Source organism: Pan troglodytes, chromosome 9 (genome assembly GCF_028858775.2).
Source record: "Pan troglodytes isolate AG18354 chromosome 9, NHGRI_mPanTro3-v2.0_pri, whole genome shotgun sequence".
NCBI lineage: Eukaryota > Metazoa > Chordata > Mammalia > Primates > Hominidae > Pan > Pan troglodytes.
Genome location: NC_072407.2, coordinates 41,340,044 through 41,354,427, shown reverse-complemented (window position 1 = coordinate 41,354,427; position 14,384 = coordinate 41,340,044). Strand labels below are relative to the sequence as shown.

General features: G+C 37.4%; 1 long non-coding RNA gene across 2 annotated transcripts in view; it reads right to left on the bottom strand.

Annotated features, from left to right (window-relative positions):
* Nucleotides 1–14,384, bottom strand: part of LOC112204754 (uncharacterized) — a 768,426-nt gene that overhangs the window by 122,887 nt on the left and 631,155 nt on the right. For both annotated transcript variants that reach the window (XR_010147530.1, XR_008538022.2), the window contains one exon: nt 13,937–14,014. This is a non-coding gene — a long non-coding RNA (uncharacterized LOC112204754). The remainder of the gene's footprint in view (nt 1–13,936; nt 14,015–14,384) is intronic.

Below are 14,384 nucleotides of genomic sequence, written 5' to 3'. Positions count from 1 at the left end.
CAAAGATCTTCCTCCATTTTTTGCTTTTTATTTCTAGAGGATGACCTACACACACGGTTAGATTCTGACCAAAGTCTTTATCCTTATAAATCACCCTTTGCCTTCCCTCCTTGGCTCATGCTTAGTGAATCACTATTTCATGAAGAGGTAATTACATATTATTAGGCTGCTACATAGCACCAGATATGTATCTAACCCTGTAAACGTGGTTGCAAATGCATTGTTTTCATAAAAATCACCTGTATCTATTGCATACTTACTACATGCCAGTTTTTTTTAAGTTCCCTGCATGGACATTTGAACCACTTCTGCATGTAACTTACTTGTACCTTCAGGACCTTCTCCAGCCCGGTCATGTATATACCCCTTCTGTTTGATGATGGAGTGATGCTGTGCATGATCCACTTTATGTTTAGATGGGTCAGAAAGCACCCAGTTCATGAGAGGCAGTTCAGGTCACATGGTGACTTGATGAACCATAGTCAAACGTTCAGTTTCCATGAAAGCCCAGTAACAAGCCAAGAGCTGTCTCTCAAAAGGAGAGTAGTTATCTGCAGAAGATGGCAGGGCCTTGCTTCAAAATCCAAGAGCACTCCACTGTGATTCACCTATGGGGGCCTGCGAAGGGCTCCAAACAGCATCCCTATCTCCACTGACACCTCAAGCACCACTGGACCTGCTGGGTCATATGGCCCAAGTGGCAGAGCAGCTTGCACAGCAGCCTGGATTTGTTGCAGAGCCTTTTCCTGTTCTGGACCCCACTCAAAACTGGCAGCCTTTCTGGTCACTGAATTGATTGAGGAGCCATGATTCTCTGTTTTTACAATTCAAATTAGTCTTTTGTCCATTCTACCTAGAAGTTTTCTGCTTATATAAATTAAGAAGAATTAAGCAGAAATGCAGTAGGCTTCCTATCGATTTCACTTGTAGGAACAATGTGGTTAGTCAATGCTAGAGCTCTACATGAGTCAGCTATCCTGATTGCTGCTTTGCCTCTGCCATCAATTACAGTAGCTACACCCACCTTCCCTTTGACAGTTAAGTGCTGCCTCTTGGCCCTTGCCACCTTGGGATCCAATTATTCCCATTGCATTTAAATTTTGTAGTTGAATGTCTGTGGTTCCCACTGTTAGACCTGACATACAGAGATGAGCAATTACAGGGCTCTTTAAAATGCAGGTGCCACTCTCACAAATCTATTTTGCAAAGCATTGGTCAAGGGTATATCTTCTGGACCCTCCCAGCTGGGATGAGTAGGTCTAAAGTGACTAATCCACTCCACTCTCCCAATCTCCCTTCCTCTACATTAACCCAAGGGAGATCAAGAATTTCCAGCTCGCTCACAATGGGCAATCTTTTAATCCATATTTCAGCTAACCAAGCAAATAAACTATTTACACCTTTTTGTAACTCCCCTAGCTGCACCATTAAGTGCAGAATCCCTACTTAATGGGCCCAAATCAATAAATTCAGGCTGATCCAACTCTATGTTCCTTCCACCATTTTCCCACACCCTTAATATCCATTCCCATGCCTGCTCTCCAGATTTCTGTTTATATAAATTAAAAAACTCAAGCACTTCTTTTCAAGTGTAGGGAACTTCCTCATGGGTCACACTCTGAACCTCACCTCTGGGGGCCCACCAAGACTTTAGTCTAGTTATAGGTCTAGAAGCAAACAGGGGTGTTGGGGGTGGCTTCTGAGGAGAATCAACATTATCTCCACTGGCTACTGCCTCAAGAGAGGCCATGACTGTTGCCTCAGGAAGCACAGGGTTTATCTCCTCAGACAAAGGTGGAAAGGATATATATATACATACATATATACACACACATATGTGTGTGTATATATATATACACGATATATTTATGTTATATATATAAACTACTATATATATGGTACTACTATATAATAAACTACTATATATACTATATATATAATAAACTACTATTTTATATATATATATAGAGAGAGAGAGAGAGAGAGAGTAGTTTATTAAGTAGTATTAACTCACACGATCATGAGATCCCACAATAGGCTATCTTCAAGCTGAGGAGCAAGGAAGCCAGTCAGAGTCTCAAACCTGAAGAGCTTGGAGTCCAATGTTTGTTTGAAGGCAGGAAGAATCCAGCATGGGAGAAAAATGTAGGCATGAAAGGCTAAGCCAGTTTAGCCTTTTCACATTTTTCTGCCTGCTTTATATTCACTGGCAGCTGATTATATGGTGTCCATCCAGATTAAGGGTGGGTCTGCCTTCCCCAGCCCACTGACTCAAATGTTAATCTCCTTTGGCAACATCCTCATAGATGCACCCAGGACTAATGCTTTGCATCCTTCAATACAATCAAGTTGACACTCAGTATTAACCATCACATCACTATTACAAGGTAAGAAGTATTTTCAATGAACTTACAATTCCAGAGTGCTGTTTGTTTTAAGGTTATATCTTCTAAATTTATAAAACAGAACAAAACAACGACAATGACAACAACAAAAACCCAGGTAGGTAGTGCTTTCTTACTGTTTAGCATTTGGGAAAAAAGAAAAAAAAGGACTTTTAACTTACTAAAATATTTGGTTATTTGGTTAAATTTACAGGTGTTCATATTCCTCAGAGGAAAACAAAATAAGGCAAAATCTTTGGGGGAACATGATGGAGATTAGCAACTTTTCTTTTTAGACCTCTAAATTGCTTTTATATACGCTTGTTAAATGATTTTATTTTTATACTTTTTAAATCACGAGCTGCATATTATAAAATGTTATTTATTGGTAAAGCTCCTTATTGTAGCATTTTTACATACACTGAGTTTTGTCAACTCTCAGGTCACTCAAATGACCTTACATTATTCATTTCAGTGCACCATCTTTTATGTGGTATCATGATTTTTTTCTATGTCTTAAAATAGTGATGAAAGTGAGATTTGATGTCACAAAGACTTGTGTTCCTATCATCTATAGAAGCTTGATCTTAGGCAAGTTACACATTCTCAATCCCAATTTCCTTACCACTAAACTATGAATAATAATGCCTGTAGTATTTGAGGGCTGTTTTAGGATTAAATGAAGTACTTAGCAATTATTTATATGTTTCCTTCTCTTCTTCCTACATCAGTATCTTAGACAAGGTTATTTTCTGTCAAAGCACAGAAATTCACTTCAAAGTTTAAGCATAAAATAAAAGCTATTGAAAAGATATTCTGCAAACTCAGAATATCCAAATAAAAGATAACCAACTAGGTCTCAAGACAGGTGGGAAAGAGTACCCAGCAAGCTACCAGGAACCTAAGCAGATAGTTTAAAATTCTTCCGCTCTACTGCCAGATGAGTTCTCAAACTGCTTCTCTCTGTGGGACTACCTCATTTTTCTTTTATCCGTTGATCTGATTTATCTATTTTTCTGTGTAAATGGCTGGCTCAATTTTTTAAAATTAATTTTACGTCGAAATCCACATATTGAATCTAATTTCAGATTTTAGAGGAGAGAATCTGATTGGCTTCAGTTGGGTCAGTTGCCTGGCACTGATCTAATGGTCCACTGGAAGAACATAATTTCATGTGAAGTATTGTACATGCCAGGAGTCTACCTCTGTTTGTCAATACAAAATGCCAAGTATAAAGCAGGAACTGTGTTTGATATTATGTTTCCTATGTAAGTGTTCACCATCTTTTATTTTTATATTTTCTCTTCTCCTGGTGTAGAACTATGTACATAACAGTTTTTCTAATGCTGTTAGGCAGAATAAGAAGTCAATCAATATTTATTGAGCAACTGCTAGATAATTCACACCTTGTCATTTAATCCATAGAAAATATTCATAAAGCAAGTCTTACCATTCTAACATTTTACATATTTATATAACAAGTCACAGAAATTCTAAGTGACTTTCCTACAGTCAAGGCACAGTAGAAGTAGGTCTGTCTTACCCCCACAACACATGCAATCACCTCCTACTCTTAACCACTGCCCACATCATCAATAATCCACTACAGGACCTTGAGAAAGATAAGGGATGCATTTAAGAAATCCTATGATTTCCGTCAGCTCTACATTCAGAGTAATGGCTAAGTAAGTGTATGAAAACCATAATGCTGCTGACTGTGTGATTTTGGACTGCTGACCTAACCTCTCTGTGTTTCCATTTTTTCCTTTGTATAAATGAGATAATAATAATTTCTACTTTATAAGATTGTGAGAATTCAATGACATAATCGAGTGGCACATATTAATACTAACAGCTAACAATGATTGAACGTCTTATGACAGCTAAGCTTTATTCGCTATTTTTGGTTAACACTCAATATTCATAGTGACTTCATGTTATCCATTTTACACATAATGAAAATCAATAGAGAGCTTTCCTTCTCAATTCCACACAGCTAGAGAGTGATAGGGCCAGAATTCAAACCCAGGTGTATTAGTCTGCTGTAATAAATATATAATAATACATAATACATACATAATAAAGACACTGCTAATAAAGACATATCCGAGGCTGATTATTATTTTTTTTAAAAAAAGGTTTCATGGAATCCCAGTTCCACATGGCTGGGGAGGTCTCACAATCATTGCGGAATGTGAAGGAGGAGCAAAGGCACGTCTTACATGATGGCAGGTAAGAGAGCGTGTGAGGGGAATTCCCCTTCATGAGACCATCAGATCTCGTGAGACTTATTCACTATTGTGAAAACAGCACAGGAAAAACCTGCCCTCATGATTCAGCTACCTCCCACCGGGTCCCTCCCATGACATGTGAGAATTATGGGAGCTACAATTCAAGCTGAGATTAGGGTGGGGACATAACCAAACCATATAATCATGCAATATGGTTTTTCAAAACCATGGCTTTTAAGTATAGCATTACACTGCCAACCAATAACTACAGAATAGTAAGGACTTAGTAACATTGGCTAGTCTTCTGATTTGTTCTCTGATGGCTCATGTCATGTAATCCATATGTTAAATGACCCTTCATAGTTATGCACTGCACAACATCATTTCGGTCAATGACAAAGCACATATACGATGGTGGTCCCATAAGATTATACCATATTTCTACTGTACCTTTTCTATGTTTAGGTATGTTTAGATATGCAATTACTTGTCATTGTGTTATACTTGCCTACTGTACTCAGTACAGTAAGATGCTATACAGGTTTGTAGCACAGAAGCAATAGGCTATATCATAAAGACTAGGTGTGTAGTAGGCTAAACCATCTAAGTGTGTAAGTACACTCTATGATGTTCACACAACAACAAAATCGCCTAACTCTGCATTTCTCAGAACATATCCTCAGCATTAAGCAACACATAATTGTAATTGTATAATTTGGCACTATAATGTAGATTGATAATTTATGACTGTCCCTTCAAATATACATCAGAATCATCTTTGCATTTGTTTTTTACACACAGGTGTCTATGCCTACTGTGTCTAGTGACCCTTCAAAGGAAGGTCCAAAACAGGTGTAATTTTAGTTAGCATCATGGTTGAATTCATATGTAAGAATCAATAAATTAGTTCTTGGGCATAGTAGTGTTTACTGCAGAGGGGCCCACTTACTACCTTTATGACACTCAACTTTGGTGCCTAGAAATTGGAAAGCCCAAGGATAGGGCCTGGGAAATTTAACTAATTCCCCAGAAAAAAATTGTGTACAACAAAATTTGAGATGCATTGGCTTAGAGTTAAGACTTAAATGGTGAGAAAAATTTATTTCCCAATTAGGCAGTAGAAAAGTCATGGAATAGAGATGCTGATAAAATCTCCCCATTCACTAACCACCATGAGATCAAGCTACCAGCCCTGCATCTTACCCACATAGCAGATTGGTTGCTTTAGAATCTTTCAGGTTAAGTGAAAGGCTGCCTAAGCACAACAAATTGTTTTGCATTTGGCTTGTCTTTGGGCATGACAGCCCCTTCAGTGTTTCTTCAATCAACTAACAGTTAGAAAACTTAGACTAGGGGATATTAAAGAATGCTTCTGTCAGCCACAAGGTTTGCAGATTTAATTTGATGTGATTTATAAATTGCTGCTGTTATTGATTCTGTTGTTGCTGGCAAACCCTGCTGCTATATAAAGCAGCTGCCTTCTGTAGTTGAGGTGTGCCTGCATCCATTAATGGATGTCTTGGGCATGGACACAATTTCATAACAGATGTCATTTACCTAGACTGACACTGCATATGGAAATCCCTGCTGCTTTCCCTTTGCACACAGTGAGAGGAAGCTGTTTTCTTGCTACATTCAAAGTTGTATGGCTGTCAGCTAATGATTCAGAACGCAATAGCTACCTTTTAAAAAAAAATTCCACCAGGAGACATTTCTCAGTATGGCAAAAATAACTATCCTTGCAACACATTTCTTGTGAAACAGACAAAAAAAACGATGTAATATCAAGAAGGAGAAGAGTGATTGCACACAAATAGTTATACATCTGAAGTCCTATTCCTATGCAGGTTTATCATTTCATGAGAATGATTGTTTTTATTTTCGTATTATACAGATTTTTTAAACTCTCATTTTTGTCTTAAGTCTAGAACATCAAAATTTTTAGCAAACAACAATCATTTATTAGCAGCTTTTCAGAAACAAAAATGTTTAAATGACAATTGTTTATCAGGTGTGTGTGTGTTTCATTATAAAATACAATACTTATTGAGAAATATTTATATGTTAAAATTAAAGAGTACCTTTGCATTATGACATTCATCAGGCCTTTCTAAAAACTTTCTCCTCAGACGCCAAGAATCAATTCATAGTTGTGTTAATAGGCCTGGGGATAATGTTTCAAATTAGAAATTAGATTTCATCTACCTGGGCTCTGATTTCATATGTGTGTGTAATGTGCTCTATTACAACTTTCCTTTTTAAGGAAAAAAAAGAAAAACCTTTTGAGAAAATAGGGCTGCTTATTGATATCATTAACAGCTAAAACTTGCTATGTGATTGGTACTTTCTAAGCATGATCTCATTAAATACACACAGAAACTCTATGGCATGGATACTATCATTATCCCCTGGGGTAGTAATTAGTATTATTCACCAAATGTTACTTACTATCCACCTCCTGAGTATTTGGCATGAATGCATCCCCCTAATTTTCTGCCTCCTTTGAAATTAGGTGTGTGTCTGCCTGAATCCTGAGGAACTGAGCACACTATCAATTGCCTTCAACATGAGAGAGAAATAAACTTTTGTTCCGTTAAGCCGCCGAAATATGGGTATTGTGTTACCAGCACATAACCTAGAACATCCTTCCTGATTTATCTTCATTTCTATTAAGAATCCTGGCCGAGCACGGTGGCTCACGCCTGTAATCCCAGCACTTTGGGAGGCCGAGGCGAGCGGATCACGAGGTCAGGAGATCGACACCATCCTGGCTAACACGGTGAAACCCCGTCTCTACTAAAAATACCAAAAAAAAAAAAAAAAAGTTAGCCGGGAGTGATGGCGGGCGCCTGTAGTCCCAGCTACTCGGGAGGCTGAAGCAGGAGAATGGTGTGAGCCCGGGAGGCAGAGCTTGCAGTGAGCCAAGATTGCGCCACTGCACTCCAGCCTGGGCAACAGAGCGAGACTCCGTCTCAAAAAAAAAAGAATCCTGCTGTCAATCTCAGGAGGGTAAAAGCCACAAACCTATGGTACTTTCTCCACTCTCCTGACTGGGTTCTAATTTTCATTTCCTCCTGAAAACGCTGTTACTAACTGCTCTGCTCATTTCTAAATTTTGTTAAAATTCCCATTCACTCCTCAATTTCACAGCATAATTTTCTCAGCTCCTTTAACTACCTCTTTTTCAGCTGTTTAAAGTTTTTAATGTTGCTTAGAAATCATCACCCTAAAGTGGGGATCATGTGGGAAGGAGTTAAATGTTATAGGGAAAATCTATTCTATCACCTATCTATTGAGATACAATTAACAATTACCAATTTCAGAGCTGCTCCTCAAAATCATTGCGTGAGGCTTCATTTTCCTCCCTGGTTTGGGAAGTTTGAGTACACTCACTGCCCTCAAATATTATGGTCAATTTTTATTGTTTATTACATTTTCACTCTGAGTAACCACTTTAAATATTCCTAAAGGACTTCTTACCTAACAGCTCAGTCATTATTGTCATTGAGGGTTGACAGAGAATTAAGCAACTTGACCCTAGAGTTTGCTTAGATTTAAAAATCTAAACCATTTTTTTTTTGCTTATTGACCTTAGGAAATTTAGGTAATCGCTGGGTATCTTTTATTTTATTACCTATTATTTAGGTAATCGCTGTGTAAAATGGGGATTATAATAGAACATATTTGTTAAGATCCTTGGAAATATTAAATTATTTAAAACATCTATAAGGTTTGGGACAGCTCCTGAACACAACCCACATGCACGACAAAAGTTATAATCAGTAATTGCTCAAAGTGTAGCAGACTGTATAGCAGCCCTAGGTAAACAGAGCATAGTCTTTGCTCTCAGGATGCTTGCTCACGGGGGAGGAAGATTGCACTGATTATTGCAATGCAATGTGCTCATTTTTCTAATGGCTCTAGATAGAAAAGTATATTAACATGGAGGAGGGAGAATTTAATCTTGGCTGGGGTACACAGAGGAAGCAAGACATGAGCAAAAACCGAAACATAAGTTTAATAGCTGGACAAGGAAATTCCCGGCAAAGGGAACAGCAAAAGCATGGAAATAGGAGCATGGACTTAAATAGTAGCGAATGGGAACATTCGAAGGAGCTGGAGAATGAGCCTACAGTTTGACCTTGCATTTGTGCTTCAGCTGTTTCTGTCTTGTGTTTTTGGTTTTTGTCGTAAGCCACTGCAAATCCTTTTTGCAAGGATGTGAAGTACAAAAACAGATAATTTACAACAACAGCGCTTAGCCCTTAATACTTTTGTGAGAGCTGACAGACGGCTGAGATGTCTAAAGAAAAGCTGGTCCTGACAGTGGGACATATGGAAAGAGGAAGAGCATAACCAGAATAAGAATGGGGCCAAGGACTAGGCGAGGCCTTTTCCAACTTTTACTTGTTTCTTATAACACTTCCACATTTTTTTTTTGCAATGTCCCTATGTCATTTCTACAAGTATTTCTTAGGCATTTTCTTTAAATGTCTTATTTTTCATATTTTCTCTGATTTTAAGTAATGTCAGTGACCGTTAAAGGCATGTGCTTGTTATAATTTTCTAATACATATTAAGATAAATATGAAAATAAATTTAAAAATTATTCCATCGCCATCAAAATCATATTATTTACTCCACATGGTACATGTGCCATATTTTAGAGAAAAATGTTCTTAACCAATCATGTGAGAAGATCCTGGCTTGAAGATAATGATATGTGCACTGGCCTGACTATTTTCATTCATAAAGCTTTTTAGAATGAGCAGATTTCTGAAAAGTAGTTAAGCATACTGAGGAAGTTATGAGAAAAGAAGAAAGCAAGCATCAACAGGAATGAGAATAAAGGGAAAAACCCCAGTTGGTGTGTATTGCCACGTTTTGTGTCGGAACCTGTGCTTAGCACTATGAGGAATTAGAGGGTATACTCACCATTCTGTGGAATGAGGTGGGGAGGTGTGTGGGGGCATCTGTGAGTAGGCACCTAGCCTTACTAAATAGAGGCAGAATGTGTGCTTCAAGGGAAGTTCAAAGACAATGTTGTATGGAATTGGAAGGGGACAAAATCACATTTGGTTGGGAATGTCAGGGAACAAGTACCATAAAGCTGCCATTTCAGCTGGGCATTAAAGGGCCAGTGTAAATTTTACATGAGTAAAGCAAGAAAAGGAATACAAGGAAGTTTCTATCTTCCGCTGCATGATGCTGCATATCTGGTCACATACATAAGAACTACCTTTGATGCTTGGAAACTAAGCAGATGAGGGGTATTGGGCCTCCAAAGCACATAAGATATCTTCTATTTGTACTTACAGATCCATGTCCCACACTTCTGTACCCACGCTGCCATGTGCCTTGATAGGCTGACCCATATGGCTGCACCAACAAGCTCTCTGGCCTTTTGATATCTGGTTGGGTTGGACCAATAGTAACCAGTGTCAAGTGATTCAGTGGAAGTTAATTTCTGATTATCTTCCTGTGCAGCCATATTCCTCTACAGAAGGTTTGAGCTTATGACGGGCAGCCTTCTCCATATACTTACCTTCTCTTGGGAAAGGCTTTTTTTAATCTTGTTCCTTCAGATAGGCATGGTAGCTGCTGATATCCTTAAGATTTCCATAAACTCCTCCAGTTTATTTTTTAAACTCTCCTCACTGACCCTGCTGAAAAATGGCATCTCTTTTCTTCTGGGACTGTGACCAATATGATGAACACAAATTATACAAAGAATACAAGTTGAATATAGTAATATTATTTGGATATTCTAGATTTATATAAAGTGTCACCCACCTAGTCCTTTTGAATGGCATTCTGCATGCATTATGGGAAAGAAAGAAATATTTACTTGATTTTGCTAACCCAGACCATCTGAGTCAGGGTGATGGAGCCAATGTATTTCAGATTTCTACACACCTGAGAGGCACTATGGCATAGATGTTAAGACCAGAAAATCTAGCAGATACTGCCTGGATTCAAATTATCTCTCTGCTACTTGCTAACTATACAATTTTGTCAAAATTCCTTGTATTCTTTGTGTCTCGGTTTCCCCATCTTTAAAATGAGGCTGATTAGAATACTATCGGGTTTTTGTGAGAATTAAATGAATTGATGTTTGCAAAGTATCTGAAATGATGCCAAATAAGTGCTATATAAATGTTAGGTACCATTATTATTATTTGATATAATAATACATTAATGAATCCTTTCCTTTGGGGGATATTTGAACCCTATAAGGGATTTTTATAACCTATTCAACTGACTGAATAAAATAAAACCAAATGTTCAGTTTGGTCTGTATATGAATGGATCACAACCTATTATACAATGCAATAGGGTTCAGGTTTAATAGTGCAGTCAGGATGATGAAAGGAAAACAGGTTTTTTGAGATCCTTTTCTTCCAGGTTCTGATCTTCTCCTGTGTCCCAAACCAGGATAATCCTATACCTATACATGGATAATGGTGCTATGTGATTCTTGTCTCACAGTATTACTACTAACTTTAGTACTTCTTTATTTTAGAGTGATAAACTATTTGCAGAAAATTTAATTTACATACCTGCATTGACTCAAAGTTAACTTCATATGCTACTTTAATTAATTTCCTTCAGATGTCTGCAGTAATTTTTCAGTCTCCTTTGTTTTGTATCTTAAGAATAATTACGTTTAAAATGTTTGGACTTACACTTCTTGGCAATATTACACTATACCTCAAGTCCTACTTCTCCGACTCCATCAACATTCTTTGATACTTGGCAGATTTTAATTCATAGTTGTTCTTGCAGCACATTTATTTTACTTTTGGGCCTCAATCCCCTTACTCAAAAAAGAAAAGATATGACATTAAATGAAAGCTTGAAAGTCATTACAATGCTTGAGTAATACAACTAAACCTACTCTTTAGCTGCTGCCTGTGGTAGTTCTACTTAACTGTTTCATGTCTTATGTGACTGCAGTATGAGAACTTTCTACAACTAAACTTTGTTTCCTTCCATCACATGAATTTGTCTGAATATGGTCAGAGATCCTAGTCTGTGGCGTAAGTGACAAATCATCACCCATGATAACCATGAAAATTTTCAGAAGGCACACAAATAATGCCTTTGAGAAGAAAGTTTCAGAAGCTACTTTCACCATTGGTGCTGTGGTGTGAATGTTTGTGTCCCCTCAAAAATTCTTATGTCAAAACCCGAATTTCCAAGGTGATTGTATTAGGAGGTAGGGTATTTGGGAGGAAATTAGGTCATAGGGACAGAGACCTAAGAAATGGGATAAAGTCACTTACAAAATAAGTCCAAGAAATATCCCTGACCACTTTTGCCATGTGAGCACACAGTGAGATGTCCTCTATGAACCAGAAAGCGAGCCCTTAACGGACACTGACTCTGCCAGTATTTAGATCTTGTACTTCCCAGACTGTGTAACTATAAGAAATAAATTTCTGTTGTTTATTACCTACCCTGTTTATGGTGTTTTATAATAGAAGTTTAAATGGACCAAGATAATGGGGTACCCCATAGGCCAGAATCCATACTGAAAATAAAGTGTGATTCCTTGTAAAGTGTAAGGATGAACTTCAGTGATTGGGAAACGTGAAGGATGTCAAAGAAGTAAGATCAATCCTAAGGTAATAAAAACTACATGTAATTGTTAGCCAACATAGATCATTTCTTGAATTAAGAGCAAGCTTGTTGAGCTCAGAAGAATTACATAGAGAAAATTAGTCAGGAGTCCTCATTCCAAGGATTGTAAAACTAATTATCCTCGTTAAGTCTCTTGCTATGTTTTGCTCTGGGTCAGTTGCCAGGCGATTTTTGGTATTAACCTCTATACTTCTGGTTTCTGGGAGATCTGTACAATAAACTTCTTCCAAATTTCCAATACATTTCTTCTATTTCTTACAAATAGAAGAAATATATTTTTAATTAAATAAGAATAAAATTCTTATTAAGGAAAGAACAAATTTCTAATTGCTTCTTAAGGAAATATCTGGAAAATATCTCACTGTATTTTTGCAAAATGAATGTTTCTCTATTATTGTTTTTTATTAACTCAAGGAGAAATTTCACAGTATACTTCTATCTTTTGACACATTCTTCTCAGTTTTTCAACCATGTTTCTGTCATTTTCTAGGGCCCACATCAAAACAGCTCTATTATAAATTTCTGCACCTCATCTATTCTCTCCTTTGCTCTGCTACAGACTCAGTGACTGACAATTTTGATGAGTTTTTTACCGCACAGTAATGTCTTTGCACCATTGTTTTCAATGGCTTTTATAACTCAAACCATCTGCTCTTTTTTTTTTCTCCTTTTCCTGTTGTGTAAAACATTTTTGAAATACAGTGAGGGAAAGAAATGCAATCACAAACTGCTGTTTTGTGTTGTGCCGCACATTAATTTTCAAGCTGCTTTGCTTTGCAGCATTCATTTCTCCAGTAGAATAGCAAAGTGTGGATGCCTTGAGGGCCTGAATTTGCTTTTTTCTTAATCATAAGTAATTAGAGAAACTGCCACATGTTGTTTTGGATAGTGTTTAAGTGCAGAAATGCTTTGAAAAGGGTATATATACAGCCAGATTAAAGATATCCAAAGGCAAATTGGTACCTTCAAAAGCTCAAATGGGTTGATTTGTTACTTCAACACTCTACAACACCTGGCTCTGTATAAAAGTGAAGACTCAGCTAAAGAAAAAAATACATAACGAGGCATCAAAAGGAAATCATGGTTCAGTTTCATTCTTTGTTGTACAATTAACCTACTAGACAGGAAGATGGCTATACATGGGATGAGGCATACCATTAAAGGCCCTCCATAAAGTCTCTCTCTCTGTTTCACAAAACTCTTATTGGCTCTGTAGGATTTTTTCTTTGGGGTCTTGAAAGCATCTTAACCACAAAACTTCACTTTTAAATTATAAGTATCTTCCTCAAATGATACTTCTGTAAAGATAACGTTCATTTAATTATCTAAATGTCTGCCAGCCAGGAGTAAAACTGTGTTGAAAAATCAGCTTAAATAGGTTTTGAGGTTGAGAGAGCAGAGGCAGAAATCTAAAGGAAAGGAGAGCTGAAGGGATAATAGTGAGTCACCAAAAACCCAAGATAAACTCTTAGGATCTCTGTGGGGAATGAAAATTAAAGATGAGCTGATTCAATTGCTTATACATACAACAAGTAGCTACCTGGCTTCCAGTTTTTCCTAATGCAGTTAATTACAATGAAACTATTGAAACAAGCATATTAGTCCATTCTCACATTGCTAATAAACACATATCCAAGACTGGATAATTTATAAATTAAAGAGGTTTAATTGACTCACAGTTCTGCAGGTCTGGGGAGGCCTCAGGAAACTTACAATCATGGCAGAAGGGGAAGCAAACACGTCTTCACATGGTAGCTGGAAGGAGAAGTGCAGAGTGAAGGAGCAGGAAAGCCTATCATCAAACCATCAGATCTCATGAGAACTCACTCACTATCATGAGAACAGCATGAGGGTAGCCGCCCCCATGAATCAATTACCTCACACTGGGTCCATCCCACAACACATGGGGATTATGGGAACTACAATTCAAGATGAGATTTGGGTGGGGACACAGACAAACCATATCAGCAAGCTTTTATTCTCCTACCCAGCAATAACCACTATTAAATGTTAAGTGTAACAATAAGCCTCTTAATATTTCCATTTAATGAATAATATCTCCAGTACTCCCAATTAAGCACTGAAACATTCTTGGGGAGTTCTGACCATCATCTCATCTGGGCAA